The sequence below is a fragment of the Bombyx mandarina genome, chromosome 20 (genome assembly GCF_030267445.1).
Source record: "Bombyx mandarina strain Sakado chromosome 20, ASM3026744v2".
NCBI lineage: Eukaryota > Metazoa > Arthropoda > Insecta > Lepidoptera > Bombycidae > Bombyx > Bombyx mandarina.
Genome location: NC_143226.1, coordinates 8,978,121 through 8,997,055, shown reverse-complemented (window position 1 = coordinate 8,997,055; position 18,935 = coordinate 8,978,121). Strand labels below are relative to the sequence as shown.

General features: G+C 39.7%; 2 protein-coding genes across 8 annotated transcripts in view; both read left to right on the top strand.

Annotated features, from left to right (window-relative positions):
• LOC149500736 (uncharacterized) overlaps positions 1–18,935 on the top strand; it is a 187,131-nt gene that overhangs the window by 65,062 nt on the left and 103,134 nt on the right. The gene's annotated exons all lie outside the window — the stretch shown is intronic.
• Positions 1–18,935, top strand: part of px (MAP7 domain-containing protein plexus) — a 159,126-nt gene that overhangs the window by 114,430 nt on the left and 25,761 nt on the right. The gene's annotated exons all lie outside the window — the stretch shown is intronic.

Genomic DNA, 18,935 nt, shown 5'->3' with positions numbered 1-18,935 from the left:
AAGAAGTGATCGATAAGTAGATGTTTATACAGGGTGGGAAATAACGGGCAAGTTCTTCTGAACTGGAAGTAGTATTAGTGGTCAAGCCCCTACCACATATTTTTGGTATTAGAGTGAAATGTTCCGTGGTACTGGTCAGGTTGTTTCTAAAGTAGTAAAGCTTTATGGTTGTCTGGATAGTCGTTGTTTCTATGTAGTAAAATTTCGATGACATATCCTAGGTCGTGATTCTCGTCGCGATGTAAGATTCGGTAGCCGCCTAATGTCAGACTATGTATTGGACTCGCCTGCCTGCATATTGTAATAGAATAAACGTCGTCGACTCGTTGTCAACATTTTGTAATAAATTTGGTCACATGTACAGATATATTTTAACTAGATGAAGTTAGAATTAAATGCCCTAAACACGTCATTACGGATCCTCCCGATGCATTAACGGGGTTTTTAGGTACCTCAAGCACGAGTCAACGTCATCGCCGAACCTGTCGCTCGCGACGAAGGGCTCGGCGAGTAAATTAACCCATAGACACAGCCCACTGAGTTTCTCGCCGGATCTTCTCAGTGGGTCACGTTTCCGATCCGCTGGTAGATTCTGCGAAGCACTACTCTTGCTAGGGTTAGTGCTAGCAACACCTGCGGTTTGAGCCCCGTGACCTCACCTACACACTAGGGTAACGCTAATATAGCCTCTCAAAGCTATCAGTATAGCTAGGGAAAGATAATTAAATCAGTATTAACGAGAAAATAAAGTTTTTACAATACAGAAAGCAGATTAACGAAGCCTTCATTTCGCGTTGTGAAGCAAGCATGTCAATCAAATCTGTTGAATGTTTTCATTTAGTATTTCCAAGTATGTGTCGCATAATAACTGTATAGGCACAGATAGCTGTCGTAATGCATCGTGCGGTCGGCGTAGATGTACTCACCGTGTCGTCTGGCCCACAGACACTCGTGTACTTTAGATACGTTTTAAAGTTCATTATTATTATACTAAAATTTTTGAAGTGAAACTTCTTTAGAATCGTTGGGTGTGATTTCAAACTCGATGAAACGACAAAATGAAACGTGAAGTTTAAATATCAATTCACAGAGGGCGCTACCTCATACTATAAAAGATGATTTACAGTTATTTCTATTTAGTTTCGAGCTCGAGAACGTCTATCAACTGTGTAACGTATCGTCATCGCGATTCAGGAATTGTTGAATTTACGTGCAGCAACATCTATTGATAACAAAAGAGAAATTTTCTCTTGATAAATCATACTTACCTGGCGTAGAGATACCATGGTCATGCAGGCGGTTCCCCCAGGGTGAGGCTGCTCCATTGCACTGCGGAGTGGTTGGTGGTTGACCCTTGCGATTATTCTTATTTTTTATAAGTTTCACTTCTACCGTGTGTGACTTGCACACACACACATTTTTTGTTTTTTTTTTTACCATTGTTATTCCTTCATAAATAATTTGAATACTCCGTATATATTACCGTGCTGTTTGTTGATTTTATTACACAATATCGATTCCTTAAAATTATGTATAATATTGGTTAAGATTCTTGCAATTATTGCTAGTTCAATTCAGTTTTATTCAGATACCTCAATAGTGTGTCATCAGCGCATGTACTCTAATTGTTATTTGTTTTTTGTTACAGGTAAGGACTAAGATTCTTGTTGATGTGTTCTGGTAAGTATTACTTGCAGATTCAACATTAAAGAGACACGTCATTGCGGCTATTATTATATATAAAAGATGTTTTTTTCAACTTCGGTTTATCCTTCACTTGCTAGTTAAGCACGTCACATAAAGTACAATTTATCCTAAATGTATACGCTTCATAAAATTCGAATTAGTAACGCGGCTGAAGCCGGTGGTCTCGCCTAGTTTAGTCTACAAAAACCATTTTTAGAATGAACATTGAATTTGACATCATAAGTTATTAAAGCAATTCACCCGCCCCGATTCTATCCACCGCAATCCAACAGGTGGGCGTTTCTTGATAACTTTCAGAACACTTGACGAAATTTTAATACTTTTTGTTTTTACTATACCAACTGGTCTAAGTGAACGTGAAAAAATAAAATTGTTTGAATGTATGTATGCAATTTGTGCATCGTTCTTTGGTCTATGGATGGTGTTTGATGCGCATGCGTGGAGCGCGGGTGGTTGCCACCGGGCCGGGCGCGGCGCCGGGGATGAGGTCGTTTGTGTCGATAATTTACAGTTTGAATGTTGACGGTATGTCAGGCGAAATGAGATTGTCAGTACTCTCGGTTGGCCGTTAACAACGTTTTGGTCTTCCTGTCCAATTCGGGCTGATATTGCTGTTAGCGCGGACCGATAGGTTACTTATGACGACGATTGTAGCTGAAAGTAAGTTTTGTACTTTTTGGCGAAGCGTGTTGCGGACAATAATCTGTACTTTTAGGGACTGTTCGTCTGTCTGTGTGTATGAAAAGTCAAATATTTTTTTAATTTTAACAAGAAACCACAGTGACCTGTTTTGTGGATGTGCGAGGTGAGGAGGTATGAAATATTTCGAAGTAAAAAGGGGGTCTGTGAAAGTTGAAATACATTATTTTCTAGTTAAATCCGATTTTGATCTTTAATCAAGTTTTCTCATGAACAGAGAATCGAACTGTCTATACTTGTAGATTAAATTACATAAAAAGATAGTTTATTAAAAAAATACGAAAGCGTGAACATAGCCTAAATTATACCTCTAAACAACACCTTATCTGTTTTGTAGTTAATATTATATACAAATTAATAACAAACAAAATGTCTCCGAAAAGACATTGGTTGCTTTCTTAATATTCTCAAAGTATTGCAAGATACTGCAGCCAACGGGCGGAGTAAATCAGTGTCTAGACTGCCAGAGGCTACCATGCAAATACAAATCGTATTTTTCACTGAAAGACCAAAAAGTCAAAATTACAGCAAGAAATATTCTCAACTACTTCTCTCTTGATTTTTAAACTAGTATGTGTGAATATTTCACCTCACCGATTGGATATTCAGCCATCGGTTTGCGACAAAACTATGCAGGACAGTTGTACCAACTCGTTTGGACTTCCTAGGTACCTACGCTTTTTTGCGTGAGAGGAAATAGTCTACGTCCAAAAGTAAAAACAGTTTATAATTTTTTATTACTTGCTAAGATGGGTGGAAGAGCTAACGGCCCACTTGATGTTAAATGGTCACCGGAGCCCATAGACATCTACAACGTAAATGCGCCACCCACCTTGAGACATAAGTTCTAAGGTCTCAAGTATAGTTACAACGGCTGCCCCACCCTTCAAACCGAAACGCACTACTGCCTCACGGTAGAAATAGGAAGGGTGGTGGGGCCCACCCGCATGGCCTCACAAAGCGCCCCACTACCAGTAAAATTATATAAGGTTATAAAGTTGCATAACGTTATGCATAAAAGTACAGTAGCGGATTTAATGCCTAATGTATTCTCTGCCAGTCATCCAAGGGTGGCGTAAGTTCTTGTGGCATAAGCTCTTGTGGCATATGCATTACCTTATTGAAAATAAGGTTTAACATCTTGTTGGCAACTGTCATTAACTATATATTTATCGTTATATGAAAAATCATTTGTATATAGTTTGACCGGTTTTGTCACATGAGATTTTGTTAATTAAGTACTCTCTCCCTCTTCCTACCTATTTATTCCATATGATGGCGGGGTCAGCTTTCCCTATTCTACTCCTCCACTTCGCTCTGTCTTCAGCATACTCTACTAATGAAGTACTCACTAATAAAAACAATTTAAATGATAGTCCAAGCTTACATTGATAGTAGTTCCCAAAGCGCTCCGATGCAATCTAAATGGGGATTCGAGTTTTCACCGGGCTCCCTCCCGGGGGTCGAGGCGCGTTTTTATTGCGGCTGCGACCGGGAAACTCCGGGAAATGACGCTGCACCACCGACTTCCGACCCTGTACAGGTGTCTGTTGATGAAACTAGTCGAAATACCGACCTTAAGTCGAACGCGTTAGGTTTATTTTTCATGTGTTGGTTGATCGCATGCGCGTCGGTGGTGGAAGCTTGTTTTGTCAGTTGCTCGCCTGACGTCGTCGCGATTGGGTGTCAGCTCTTCGTATAGCGACGCGTCCGTAGTGCTGTGCTGTTGTGTAGAAATAAAAATACGGCTTCGTATTAATTATTTTTTCAATATTTTCTCCTATATTTAAGGTTTGATTCTGGGTGTTTTTATTATGCGTTTAGATACGTGTGCTGTGCAGTGATGGGATGAGCTTTGTAATATTTGTATAAAAAAAATAATTAAACATATAAATTTATAGATAGGCTCTTCGTTCCCGCTTGTGCTATTTAACAATCGCGCGATCCTGTTTGTACCGTGAGGCACACCGTAACGTAATGGTTGTTCTAATGCATTCTAGAATTGATGTTCCAAAATGGGCGGTGGCAAACAGATGCAACGCATCACTTACTCTCAGTCCGATATTTTTAACTATAGTACAGTTGTTTTTTTTTAATAAATAGAATGTAGAATGATGTCTTAAATAACTTTGGAACGCTTTTAAAAAATTGTGTATTTTTTCGACATCTCTTAATTTCATTGTTCGTGTGATGTTGTTAGAATTAAAGCTCAGTGTACAAGTTATATAGGTTCATAAACTAGCTTTTATAATGAATGCTACAAATTTCTAATAGATTTGCACCTGATGTCTGAAGGTGGACGTTCTTTCAATTCTCAGTGCATACGAGCCCTGGCGACCGCCTAACATCAGTAAGCTCATCTGCCAGTGCGAATATCCAACTTTTCATTTCGCGTACATTCACAATAATATTATTATAGAAGAACTTCGAACAGTTATATTACGAGTAGTTGTGTCAATTTAAAGCTCCGCTATGAAACATTATTCGGCTTGGCTATGCGTTAACATGTGTATATAAACTATATAATTAAAGTGACAATTACATACATAATTAAAAGTGACGGTTTAATCTCGCGTTGTTTATTGTCATTATATTACTTCCGTGGTCACGGAAGAGTTGCATTCTAGTTTTGAAAAATAGATACGGGATAATATAGAAAATGAAGTGTTCATGTAATAGCGATATATTGCTCGCCTCTCAAGGAGAGGTCGCAGCGACTGGGACGTGTCCCTATTTTCCGATGCCCGCACCCGTTGCTATATAGGTAGTCAGGTCGTAATGTGCAATGTGTTCCCGAGTGCTGTCGGTTTGTGCTAGAATCAGTATCATTACGATTTAGACACTAATGCAATCGAGCTTTCAATTCCATTGCCGCCCTGTAGTATAAAATGTTACGCACAAAATACCTATGGTATACTTGTGGTAGGACCTCTTGTGAGTCCGCGCGGGTGGGTACCACCAGCGCGCCTATTTCCGCCGTGAAGCAGTAATGCGTTTCGATTTGAAGGGCGGGGCAGCCGTTGTAACTATACTGAGATCTTAGAACTTATATCTCAAGGTGGGTGGCGCATTTACGTTGTAGATGACAATGGGCTCCAGTAACCAGTTAACACCAGGTGGGCTGTGAGCTCGTCCAACCATCTAAGCAATAAAATAATAAAATCCAATGCGCGACAGGCACTATTGGTAGATCGTCGTATAATCTTCGAGCACAGCAACACTCGATCGATTATTGTTTTTGTTCACCAATAAAAAGCCCGGGTCGGTCGTAAACCCTGATTTAATTCCACTTCGAAATCTCATTCCCTTTGACGGGTCTGGCTACATTGTACACATACCGGCGCAGAGCTGCGGGACCTAGTGATATCCAGTAGGTATACGTTCCGGGAGTGCATCGATCGTCACTTCACGGCGCGGGGTCAAAGACATTAAAGCTAAACTAATTGAACAGTCAAAGGCGTCTGTGTTCTATATTTTACTTTGACGGCGTTGTTGTATCGTCGATAACCGAGCGTGATTTACTGGTGGTAGGACCTCTTGTGAGTCCGCGCGGTTGGGTACCACCACCCTGCCTATTTCTGCCGTGAAGCAGTAATGCGTTTCGGTTTGAAGGGTGGGGCAGCCGTTGTAACTATACTTGAGACCTTAGAACTTATATCTCAAGGTGAGTGGCGCATTTAAGTTGTGGATGTCTATGGGCTCCAGTAACCACTTAACACCAGGTGGGCTGTGAGCTCGTCCACCCATACAAGCAATAAAAAAAAAGGTTTGATGTATTGTGCCGATGCGGAATTTACTTGCGAATAACGTGTTATTGTGCTTTTAGGGACTGTTCGTCTGTCTGTGTGTATGAAAAGTCAAATATTTTTTTAATTTTAACAAGAAACCACAGTGACCTGTTTTGTGGATGTGCGAGGTGAGGAGGTATGAAATATTTCGAAGTAAAAAGGGGGTCTGTGAAAGTTGAAATACATTATTTTCTAGTTAAATCCGATTTTGATCTTTAATCAAGTTTTCTCATGAACAGAGAATCGAACTGTCTATACTTGTAGATTAAATTACATAAAAAGATAGTTTATTAAAAAAATACGAAAGCGTGAACATAGCCTAAATTATACCTCTAAACAACACCTTATCTGTTTTGTAGTTAATATTATATACAAATTAATAACAAACAAAATGTCTCCGAAAAGACATTGGTTGCTTTCTTAATATTCTCAAAGTATTGCAAGATACTGCAGCCAACGGGCGGAGTAAATCAGTGTCTAGACTGCCAGAGGCTACCATGCAAATACAAATCGTATTTTTCACTGAAAGACCAAAAAGTCAAAATTACAGCAAGAAATATTCTCAACTACTTCTCTCTTGATTTTTAAACTAGTATGTGTGAATATTTCACCTCACCGATTGGATATTCAGCCATCGGTTTGCGACAAAACTATGCAGGACAGTTGTACCAACTCGTTTGGACTTCCTAGGTACCTACGCTTTTTTGCGTGAGAGGAAATAGTCTACGTCCAAAAGTAAAAACAGTTTATAATTTTTTATTACTTGCTAAGATGGGTGGAAGAGCTAACGGCCCACTTGATGTTAAATGGTCACCGGAGCCCATAGACATCTACAACGTAAATGCGCCACCCACCTTGAGACATAAGTTCTAAGGTCTCAAGTATAGTTACAACGGCTGCCCCACCCTTCAAACCGAAACGCACTACTGCCTCACGGTAGAAATAGGAAGGGTGGTGGGGCCCACCCGCATGGCCTCACAAAGCGCCCCACTACCAGTAAAATTATATAAGGTTATAAAGTTGCATAACGTTATGCATAAAAGTACAGTAGCGGATTTAATGCCTAATGTATTCTCTGCCAGTCATCCAAGGGTGGCGTAAGTTCTTGTGGCATAAGCTCTTGTGGCATATGCATTACCTTATTGAAAATAAGGTTTAACATCTTGTTGGCAACTGTCATTAACTATATATTTATCGTTATATGAAAAATCATTTGTATATAGTTTGACCGGTTTTGTCACATGAGATTTTGTTAATTAAGTACTCTCTCCCTCTTCCTACCTATTTATTCCATATGATGGCGGGGTCAGCTTTCCCTATTCTACTCCTCCACTTCGCTCTGTCTTCAGCATACTCTACTAATGAAGTACTCACTAATAAAAACAATTTAAATGATAGTCCAAGCTTACATTGATAGTAGTTCCCAAAGCGCTCCGATGCAATCTAAATGGGGATTCGAGTTTTCACCGGGCTCCCTCCCGGGGGTCGAGGCGCGTTTTTATTGCGGCTGCGACCGGGAAACTCCGGGAAATGACGCTGCACCACCGACTTCCGACCCTGTACAGGTGTCTGTTGATGAAACTAGTCGAAATACCGACCTTAAGTCGAACGCGTTAGGTTTATTTTTCATGTGTTGGTTGATCGCATGCGCGTCGGTGGTGGAAGCTTGTTTTGTCAGTTGCTCGCCTGACGTCGTCGCGATTGGGTGTCAGCTCTTCGTATAGCGACGCGTCCGTAGTGCTGTGCTGTTGTGTAGAAATAAAAATACGGCTTCGTATTAATTATTTTTTCAATATTTTCTCCTATATTTAAGGTTTGATTCTGGGTGTTTTTATTATGCGTTTAGATACGTGTGCTGTGCAGTGATGGGATGAGCTTTGTAATATTTGTATAAAAAAAATAATTAAACATATAAATTTATAGATAGGCTCTTCGTTCCCGCTTGTGCTATTTAACAATCGCGCGATCCTGTTTGTACCGTGAGGCACACCGTAACGTAATGGTTGTTCTAATGCATTCTAGAATTGATGTTCCAAAATGGGCGGTGGCAAACAGATGCAACGCATCACTTACTCTCAGTCCGATATTTTTAACTATAGTACAGTTGTTTTTTTTTAATAAATAGAATGTAGAATGATGTCTTAAATAACTTTGGAACGCTTTTAAAAAATTGTGTATTTTTTCGACATCTCTTAATTTCATTGTTCGTGTGATGTTGTTAGAATTAAAGCTCAGTGTACAAGTTATATAGGTTCATAAACTAGCTTTTATAATGAATGCTACAAATTTCTAATAGATTTGCACCTGATGTCTGAAGGTGGACGTTCTTTCAATTCTCAGTGCATACGAGCCCTGGCGACCGCCTAACATCAGTAAGCTCATCTGCCAGTGCGAATATCCAACTTTTCATTTCGCGTACATTCACAATAATATTATTATAGAAGAACTTCGAACAGTTATATTACGAGTAGTTGTGTCAATTTAAAGCTCCGCTATGAAACATTATTCGGCTTGGCTATGCGTTAACATGTGTATATAAACTATATAATTAAAGTGACAATTACATACATAATTAAAAGTGACGGTTTAATCTCGCGTTGTTTATTGTCATTATATTACTTCCGTGGTCACGGAAGAGTTGCATTCTAGTTTTGAAAAATAGATACGGGATAATATAGAAAATGAAGTGTTCATGTAATAGCGATATATTGCTCGCCTCTCAAGGAGAGGTCGCAGCGACTGGGACGTGTCCCTATTTTCCGATGCCCGCACCCGTTGCTATATAGGTAGTCAGGTCGTAATGTGCAATGTGTTCCCGAGTGCTGTCGGTTTGTGCTAGAATCAGTATCATTACGATTTAGACACTAATGCAATCGAGCTTTCAATTCCATTGCCGCCCTGTAGTATAAAATGTTACGCACAAAATACCTATGGTATACTTGTGGTAGGACCTCTTGTGAGTCCGCGCGGGTGGGTACCACCAGCGCGCCTATTTCCGCCGTGAAGCAGTAATGCGTTTCGATTTGAAGGGCGGGGCAGCCGTTGTAACTATACTGAGATCTTAGAACTTATATCTCAAGGTGGGTGGCGCATTTACGTTGTAGATGACAATGGGCTCCAGTAACCAGTTAACACCAGGTGGGCTGTGAGCTCGTCCAACCATCTAAGCAATAAAATAATAAAATCCAATGCGCGACAGGCACTATTGGTAGATCGTCGTATAATCTTCGAGCACAGCAACACTCGATCGATTATTGTTTTTGTTCACCAATAAAAAGCCCGGGTCGGTCGTAAACCCTGATTTAATTCCACTTCGAAATCTCATTCCCTTTGACGGGTCTGGCTACATTGTACACATACCGGCGCAGAGCTGCGGGACCTAGTGATATCCAGTAGGTATACGTTCCGGGAGTGCATCGATCGTCACTTCACGGCGCGGGGTCAAAGACATTAAAGCTAAACTAATTGAACAGTCAAAGGCGTCTGTGTTCTATATTTTACTTTGACGGCGTTGTTGTATCGTCGATAACCGAGCGTGATTTACTGGTGGTAGGACCTCTTGTGAGTCCGCGCGGTTGGGTACCACCACCCTGCCTATTTCTGCCGTGAAGCAGTAATGCGTTTCGGTTTGAAGGGTGGGGCAGCCGTTGTAACTATACTTGAGACCTTAGAACTTATATCTCAAGGTGAGTGGCGCATTTAAGTTGTGGATGTCTATGGGCTCCAGTAACCACTTAACACCAGGTGGGCTGTGAGCTCGTCCACCCATACAAGCAATAAAAAAAAAGGTTTGATGTATTGTGCCGATGCGGAATTTACTTGCGAATAACGTGTTATTGTGGATTTAACCATCAATGTTTGCGGCGTGGCTATGCAAGACCCCGTCACTGTTCATTCAATTATATGAAGGGGGATTGCCGAAGTGAATCGACGTTAGGGGACCGCCTGAACACGGTTGTAATATAGCGTATTCTATATTCTAGCTGTAGTCTGCGACTCGGTCCGTCTGCTTTTAAAATATATGATTATAATAGACGAAAAATGTCAAGTTTTATTTATTTATTAATTTGTTATTGCTTCCATGGGTGGACGAGCTCGCAGCCCACCTGGTGTTAAGTGGTTACTGGAGCCCATAGACATCTACAACGTAAATGCGCCACCCATCTTGAGATATAAGTTCTAAGGTATCGACTGAGACCTTAGAACTTATACTTAGTTACAACGGCTGCTTCACCCTTCAAACCGAAACGCATTACTGCTTCACGGCAGAAATAGGCAGGGTGGTACCTACCCGTGCGGACTCACTAGAGGTCCTACCGCCAGTAATAACGTTAAGATGTTAGTAACAAATAGAACATTCGTATCGGTTTACTTACGGCTGTAGAAGCCACATCGTCATCTGAGACGTCAGGACAGCCGCTAAAAGCGTGCAAAATGTTAATTAAGATACTTTTTGAGGTCTAAGATGCATCGTGACCATATTATGTTGTGTCCGTTTGTGAGATGTGATTTGTGTGAACTTTGTTCGGGAGTGTACACGGCTCACAATTTCTCACTCACCAGAATGAAATAGTAGCAGTAGTAGTAGAAGTTTGTTGTTGCTGACATCCTGGTAATTTGTTTAAGAACGGTAGAAACGGTAGAAACAAGACTTGCAGAATGGACGCCCAGTAATTGAACTTGTGTCGGCTCATAACTTGTGTAAAATAATGATATCTTTTACATTCATAGCTTATATCACATAGATAGATATATGTATGATGTGGAAGATTTTACTTCGAAGTAACCCAACAAATTGGATCATACTCTTCGGCTTAAATTTTAAATTAATTCTAATTACTGGGTTCTCGTAATAAATGAAAGGACACCCTATTATTTTATTTACAAACATTAACAACTTTAAAACTCACGAAATAAAAATGTACGGCTTTAATAAATGTCTCCAAATAATCGTGTGAAAATAACTATCCCCACGGCACCCTAAACCCTAAACCGATATAATTAAACGAAAGTCATTATTACAGTATCGAGATCGCGCTACGATCGATCGAAAATATTTACATCACGATAGGAAATTGAATTGTAAAGTGAAGTGAGCGCGCGCGAGGGCGTGTGACGTGCAAAATGTACCGCAATGTGAAACGACGAACAGAAATAGTGATGTGCAGTGTCGATGATTTTGTTTCGATACGCGAACGTGTCTAGTTTGTCGATATGGAATACCGCGCTCCTAATCCAATGGCGAGCGTCGGGCCGCCGTACCAACCCCATCCAGGTAAATATTTAGCGATTTTTTTACTGGATTATTTTTACTGGTGGTAGGACCTCTTATGAGTCCGCACGGGTAGGTATCACCTCCCTGACTATTTCTATATAGGAGACTATTTCTGCGCCGTGAAACAGTAATGCGTTTCGGTTTGAAGGATGGGGCAGCCGTTGTAACTATACTTGAGACCTTAGAACTTATATCTCAAGGTGTGTGGCGCATTTACATTGTAGATGTCTATGGGCTCCAGTAACCGCTTAACACCAGGTGGGCTGTGAGCTTGTTCACGCATCTAAGCAATAAAAAAAAAGATTTTTAATATGTTGTACTACCCTATCCTAATTTTTATGTGTTTGCGTTTATTCAGCGGCACTATGCATTGTCTCCGAATGATCTAATTTTAAGTTCGTCTTACAAAAACATCTGACCAATTGCATTGTACGCCGTGTAATAGAAACGCTTATGTTTAAACTATGGTTTACAGTGTGCTTAGTGCGAGTTTCTTAACGTTCTCGATAGCGTAAAAGTTAAGGCATTTTTGTATGCAGCTGGAACAGCGCCTCTAGCGGCAAACGTACGCAAACGATTGATTTCCATACAATTATGAGCTAACTTTTACGCTATCGAGAACGTTAAAAAACTCGCACTGAGCACACTGAGCAATTCCACATACTAAGGGGACAGGCTCATAAAAGAGATGCGCAACGCATCGTCACAAGTAACCTCGTACCTATGATGTGTTTACGTTTTCTCACGCTGTGATCTGCAGTTTTCTGATCAACGCGAAAGGGGGGAAAGGCGAAGGTACAGCACTAAAATTATTTCAACTCTCACCTGCAGTACAACGTAAACACACGAATACTGATCCAGAGTTGCAAATGTGTTTGTTTGTGACAAGTTTTTTCGGAATTTAACGACATCATTTACCAGAGTCCGTGGACTATTGTAGAGGATTACAACGGGAGTGCGCACCCCCTTGAACCCGCACCGCTCGAAGTCACAAAAGAGCCTGTCTGTCTGTTAGTATAACTTGAAAAAATAATATGGCTTTATCGATATTATGATGTCGATATTGTAACTTCTATTCCGCCGACTTCATTCAATATTAGACTAAATTAAAACAGAAAAGCTTTCATCATTTCTGAATTCAAAGAAAATTTATTTTAACAAAAGTAAGCTTTTAATCTTATTAAGTACTTTCGTCCTGAAGTTTTTGGAGATTTTTATTGTGTTCTAAATATAGTTCTTAAAGATGTATTATTTTATTTTTTCGATGACTGAAAGAACTCTTGGCCCACCCAGTGTTAAGTTTACCGGAGCCCACATACATACATATTATGTACATCAAATTTTTTTTTTTTTTTGATTTTATAGCCTTGTGACGAGATCTTTAAGCCATATGTACATTAACAATGTAAATGTCATCCATCTTGTGACACGAGTTCTAAGTCTTTGTGCTAACTGAATTTTTCATACTCGTTTAACCAAGCTATGAAACTTGGTTTTTGATATTGTTGTTAATCTAAGAACTAAACGTTAAAGGAATATGAATAGTTCTATCAACCAACGGACGATTCTCCTGCAGCAATACGCTTGGGGCGCGAGTTGCGTATAGGTCTGGCGGATGTTGAAATCGTAGATAGGTCGCAATAGTTTTATCTAATCTACTAGCATTTGCCCGCGACTTCATCCGCGTGGAATAGTTACTTTGGCGTATCTCTACATATAGTGTAAGCTCTCAAAAGGGAAAAATACCCCGATTTTGATGTATTGCGTGATGTTATATAGCCTATAGCCTTGCTCAATAAATGGGCTATCTGACACTGAAATAATTTTTGAAATCGGTTCAGTAGTTCCTGAGATTAGCGCGTTCAAACAAACAAACTCTTCAGTTTTATAATATTAAGTATAGATTAAGCGACTGTGGGCGTTACTCTTCACTCAAGCGTATGAGTCTGTCCCGGGACAGTACCAGTTGAAATAGGGCGAGCGAGGGCGATCAACACAGAAGCCGAGCGTTCGATCACAAAGTACGCAGAATTCATTGAGCCATTGAGAGATTCATTAATACGAATCAAAATCGACCATCACGGTTGGCAGTTCCTTAGGCGACTGCTGGTGTTCCAGAAAATCCCGTTAGATCAGAATATTATAACCGGTCAGTAGCAGTAAACACTACGGCGCGCTGGATGGAACATGTTAGCCGTTTTGTGGTACGGCCGCGACCTCTCCGGTAACTCCGAACCAATGACTGAGGGAGGTTGCCTTCTACTGGTGGTAGGACCTCTTGTGAGTCCGCGCGGGTAGATACCACCGCCCTGCCTATTTCTGCCGTGAAGCAGTAATGCGTTTCGGTTTGAAGGGTGGGGCTGCCGTTTTAACTATACTTGAGACCTTAGAACTTATATCTCAAGGTGGGTGGCGCATTTACGTTGTAGATATCTATGGGCTCCAGTAACCACTTAAGACCAGGTGGGTTAGAGCTCGTCCACCCATATAAGCAATAAATAAAAAATCAATACACCAAGTTCGTCTTTGTACAGGGTGCAAGAGGAACATTCATGAATAATTTTATTCACGATAAACTACAAATTATATTTCACTTTGCCAGAACGAAGCTTATCGCAATGAAAACGCAGTTTGGGTCAAAGGTCCGCCATCCGCTTACGATTTAGATTTACGCTAATATGTAAATGAAAATGACTCGAAGTGTTGAGGCAAAGCACAGTGACTACGCGTATTGTGTAGGAATTCAACTTTATGATAACTTTATTAACTTGTGAACATCTCGCGAGGCGAACCGCATCATCGATCACATAACCGCTCCCACTGCGACACGACAGCTTGACATTTCGCTCTGCCTTCCGTTCAATTAACTCGGTATGGGACGCACAGACGAATCCGCAATATAAAAAGATTTTTTCTCGAATATTTTTTGGTCGTATTTGTAAGTACATGACTGGTAGATGACTCGAGTCATTGTAATTCAGTAGTAGACTGCTATCGTCTAGAGCAGGGGTGAGGAACCTTTTTAATCAATGGACCGATTTAAATTTAATTATTTTTTTTAAGGTCGCACCTGGATGAGCTGTTATTAATAATTTACGAAACTTTATTTACAGTTTTTTTTATTGCCCTTGTAGGCAGACGAACGAGCATACGGCCCACCTGATGGTGAGTGGGTACTGTCACCCATGGACTTAAGCAATGCCAGGGGCAGAACCAAGCCGCTACCTACCAAAATATTTGAATTAAAAAATATAAAACAAAAAAAAAAGAAAAGAAGTCGATAAAATAAATTCAATTTTAGAAATGCTTGACGGGCCGCGTGTTTCTCGTCCTTAGTCTAGAGTCTAGACGAACCTTTATTTTAAGCTTTTTCTGTTTTATTTTTCCATTTCTGATAACTATTTCTGAATTTTACATATTAGTTCGCCCACATGTGGACTGTTTCTTGTGAAAACGTACCTAAAGTAGATGCGTTCCGGTTCTAATCAAACTAAATGGTTTATTTACTTATTGTCTGAGTGAAACTCCAGGGATCAATGAACGTTCCAAATCACATTAGATTTTGTTTTTGCGGTTGCGCTAATTTTATCTTCAGGTTCTTGACGTCTGTGTTCCCGAATGCATAGACGCGGCGTTGCAGACACAGCAGGCGAGCTACACCTAGTTAGTTCGTTGGCTCCGCATTCGCAGTATCGTTCGACAGATCGATATAATCCCGTCTAGGCTCTCGAATAGGCTGTTCAATTACTAAACTATACATTATGCTCGTATATTGACCCATATAAATTAATACTCGAAGAAAATATTCTCTATGAGAGTCAATAAAAGTGTATGAGCGTGCGTATAAGAATAATTCTGACGTGATTATATTGAATGTTATTGTCTTTGGTTTTAAAAATCATTGGAGATTTTTTGTGATATTTTTAATATATTAACGAGAAGTGTTTGATAAAGGTTTGGTTTAGAAATTATCAGTGCATTCACTATACTTTTTAAATTTAAAACTTTTCGGGAATATTCTGTATTGGGTTATTCGTGTAAGGCTTAATATACTTTTACTAGACCAGAGAGACTACAAGTTACAAAGAAATAACAAGAATATGTCCACCTCTTAAATCGTGAACAGATTTATATTAATGCGTTCAACTTTTAAAAATAATCATTTCGTTATTCTGATTTAGTCGAATAGCTTACCCCGCGGCCAAGATGAGCGACTTTATTGTTCTGGTGGTGCTATAACTGTACAAACTAAAAAATAAATGAAACTCCGCCACTACATGTCTTGAACTGCATCCACTGATACAGCACAACTTGTTCTGAATGAACGAAGCACATTATCGATCTTATCACTTAAGCGGTCAACGTTCTTCCGTTCTTCAACGTTCTTCTTTTACTGGTGGTAGGACCTCTTGTGAGTCCGCAAGGGTAAGTACCACCACCCTGCCTATTTCTGCCGTGAAGCAGTAATCCGTTTCGGTTTGAAGGGTGGGGCAGCCGTTGTAACTATACTTGAGACCTTAGAACTTATATCTCAAGGTGATGTCTATCGTAGATGTCTACGGGCTCCAGTAACCACTTAATACCAGGTGGGCTGTGAGCCCGTCCACCCATCTAAGCAATAAAAAAAACGTTCACTGTCGTTAGTGCGAGTTTTTTAACGTTCTCGATAGCGTAAAAGTTAACTCAAATTTGTATACCGTTGCTACAGCGCTCCTAGCGGCAAACGTAGACAAACGTTCTAACTCCATACAAATCGGAGTTAACTATTGCGCTATCGAGTACGTTAAAAAACTCGCACTAAGCACATTGCTCTCGGCTCGCTCGCCCGATTAAACGGGCTCCCAGTTTCGACCTTTATGCGGTCAACCGGATCATTACAAGGGTTGTTTGGTGAGTGCTTTGCGGCTTATGTTATTTTAATTGTCAACCCCTGATTTAAAATGATATTTATCTGGTACCAGACTGTTTATTTCGAATTTTTTGAATTAGCTTAGAAATTTGTGTGTGTGTGTGTTTTTTTTTTATTGCTTAGATGTGTGGACGAGCTCACAGCCCACCTGGTGCTAAGTGGTTACTGAAGCCCATAGACATCTACAACGTAAATGCGCCACCCACCTTGAGATATAAGTTCTAAGATCTCAGTATAGTTACAACGGCTGCCCCACCCTTCAAACTGAAACGCATTACTGCTTCACGGCCTAGAGGTCCTACCACCAGTAATCACGCAAATTATAATTTTGCGGGTTTCATTTTTATTACACGATGTTATTCCTTCACCGTGGAAGTCAATCGTGAACATTTGTCAAATCGTTTGCTCAGTGCATAAAGAAACAAGCGGCGCTTTTCCTGTGTATCGCAAGTAATAAATGTGCACACTTCCAATCGAGTTTCTGGTCAACACATTTAATTGAAGCACTAAATATCAATAAACAATACGGAAATGTTCTATCTACCTATTTAAACATAGGTATTTATTGATTTATTAAGTTGCACCAACAAAGTGATCATCAGTACAAAACATTGACCAATTGACAAAAGTTCATGGCAGATGTCACCTCGATTATAGGTGCAATCGACAGTGCATTAACAACAAAAATAATAAAAAATTATAGAACTAAGATTTTATTGCATTTGATTGATTGCTTATGATTAATTTATATTTAATTGGGAAATGATCCGCGACAGATTTCTCCTGTAAGTTGTGAGACAATTAGAAAAAAATACCTCTGTCACTTAAAATTAGTTCAGCGCAATATGAATTTATTAATTGGAAAAGATCAATACACATTGAAACTTACATAGTCTATTATCCAAAATACGCTCCTGACTCCGCATAATACATATCACAGCGGGTGATTACATTTTTATGATCATAAATATTAATAAGGTGTACTTATGTAAGACACTTATTCTAAATATAAAAAAAGTTTTTTTTTTATTGCTTAGATGGTTGGACGAGCACAGCCCACCTGGTGTTAAGTGGTTACTGGAGCCCATAGACATCCACAACGTAAATGCGCCACCCACCTTGAGATACAAGTTCTAAAGGTCTCAAGTATAGTTACGACGGCTGCCCCACCCTTCCAACCGAAACGCATTACTGCTTCACGGCAGAAATAGGCAGGGTGGTGGTACCCACCCGCGCGGACTCACAAGAGGTCCTACCACCAGTAAAGTGTCATCGATAGAACATTATTCATCGTCGAACGCATAATTGCTTTGTAATATTATTTTAAAAGCCTTCAATATAGTATTAATTAGCAAATCAGTAGGTTTCCAACTGCTTTGTCACCCTACAGGGCTGCGCGCGCAACGTCAGCGTGCCGACAATAATGAATAGTTGGTACTATCACAAGCGGATAGCGATTTCATGTTTTCTAATTAAAACTTTCATTCTATCCACTTCACGATTGAATCGAAAATTTCCTAAATTTCACTTATATTTCTTTGGCTGCAGCCTGAGAATAAAATAATACAATATTACGCCTCTCAATATTTTTGGATTTTAAAACGTTCTACGTGTGCAGCGGATCAATTTATTAAAAAAAATACAAATTGCAATTCTCTCTCGATGTGTGTATCTGAGTATATTTTTAATACGGTTTGACTAGCTTCAGACGTATGTATGTTAGTTATGTAACGGAATCTTTGAACATGATTTTCACCCCCTTCAAAACGTCGGATAAACTCAAAATTTGGTATACTCATTAAGGACCGATGAAAATTCAATATTAAAAAAAATATTGAAAAAAATGAAATTCAACTGAAAAATTAAAAATAAATAATAGTTTAAAAAAACTTTAAAAAAAACGCTTTTATAGAAAACGAACTAAAAAATAGAAAATAAATTTTAATAAATTTGAATTAAAAATAGAGTAAGAGAAAATGATTATATTGTAAAAAAAGTTTTTTCTCACTCACCTCATTTTTAATTTCGCTTCTCGACTTATAGTTATTGATTAATAATCATTAGTAATTGATTTCTTATACGTAGGTATTCAATTTTGATTTTTTATATCTATGCTTCATGAAAATCGCTTGTGGCTTCGACTGGATCGCGCCACCCGGAGTACGCCGCGACCGAGGGAGTACAGGGGTGGTACCGGAAATGGCCGTCAGATTTGTCGTGCCCCGGTGGCGGGCCAATTACCGCACTGGTATCTGCGCTATGTGGATAATTTGTACTTGTATGACGGGGGGCTGTTGTATTCGTCGCGTTGGTTGCGCGATAGTTTGTTGTCTGCCCTTGATGTCTTGATGATTCTTATAAAATTGTGTGCTTAATGCGAGTTTATTAACGTTCTCGATAGCGTGAAAGTTAACTAAATTTTTTATGCAGTCGGAACAGCGCCCCTAGCGGCAAACTTAGGCAAACATTCTAACTCCATACAATTTTTACTTAACTTTTACGCTATCGAGAACGTTAATAAACTCGCACTAAGCACACTGTAGGCCTGCGTGAATGT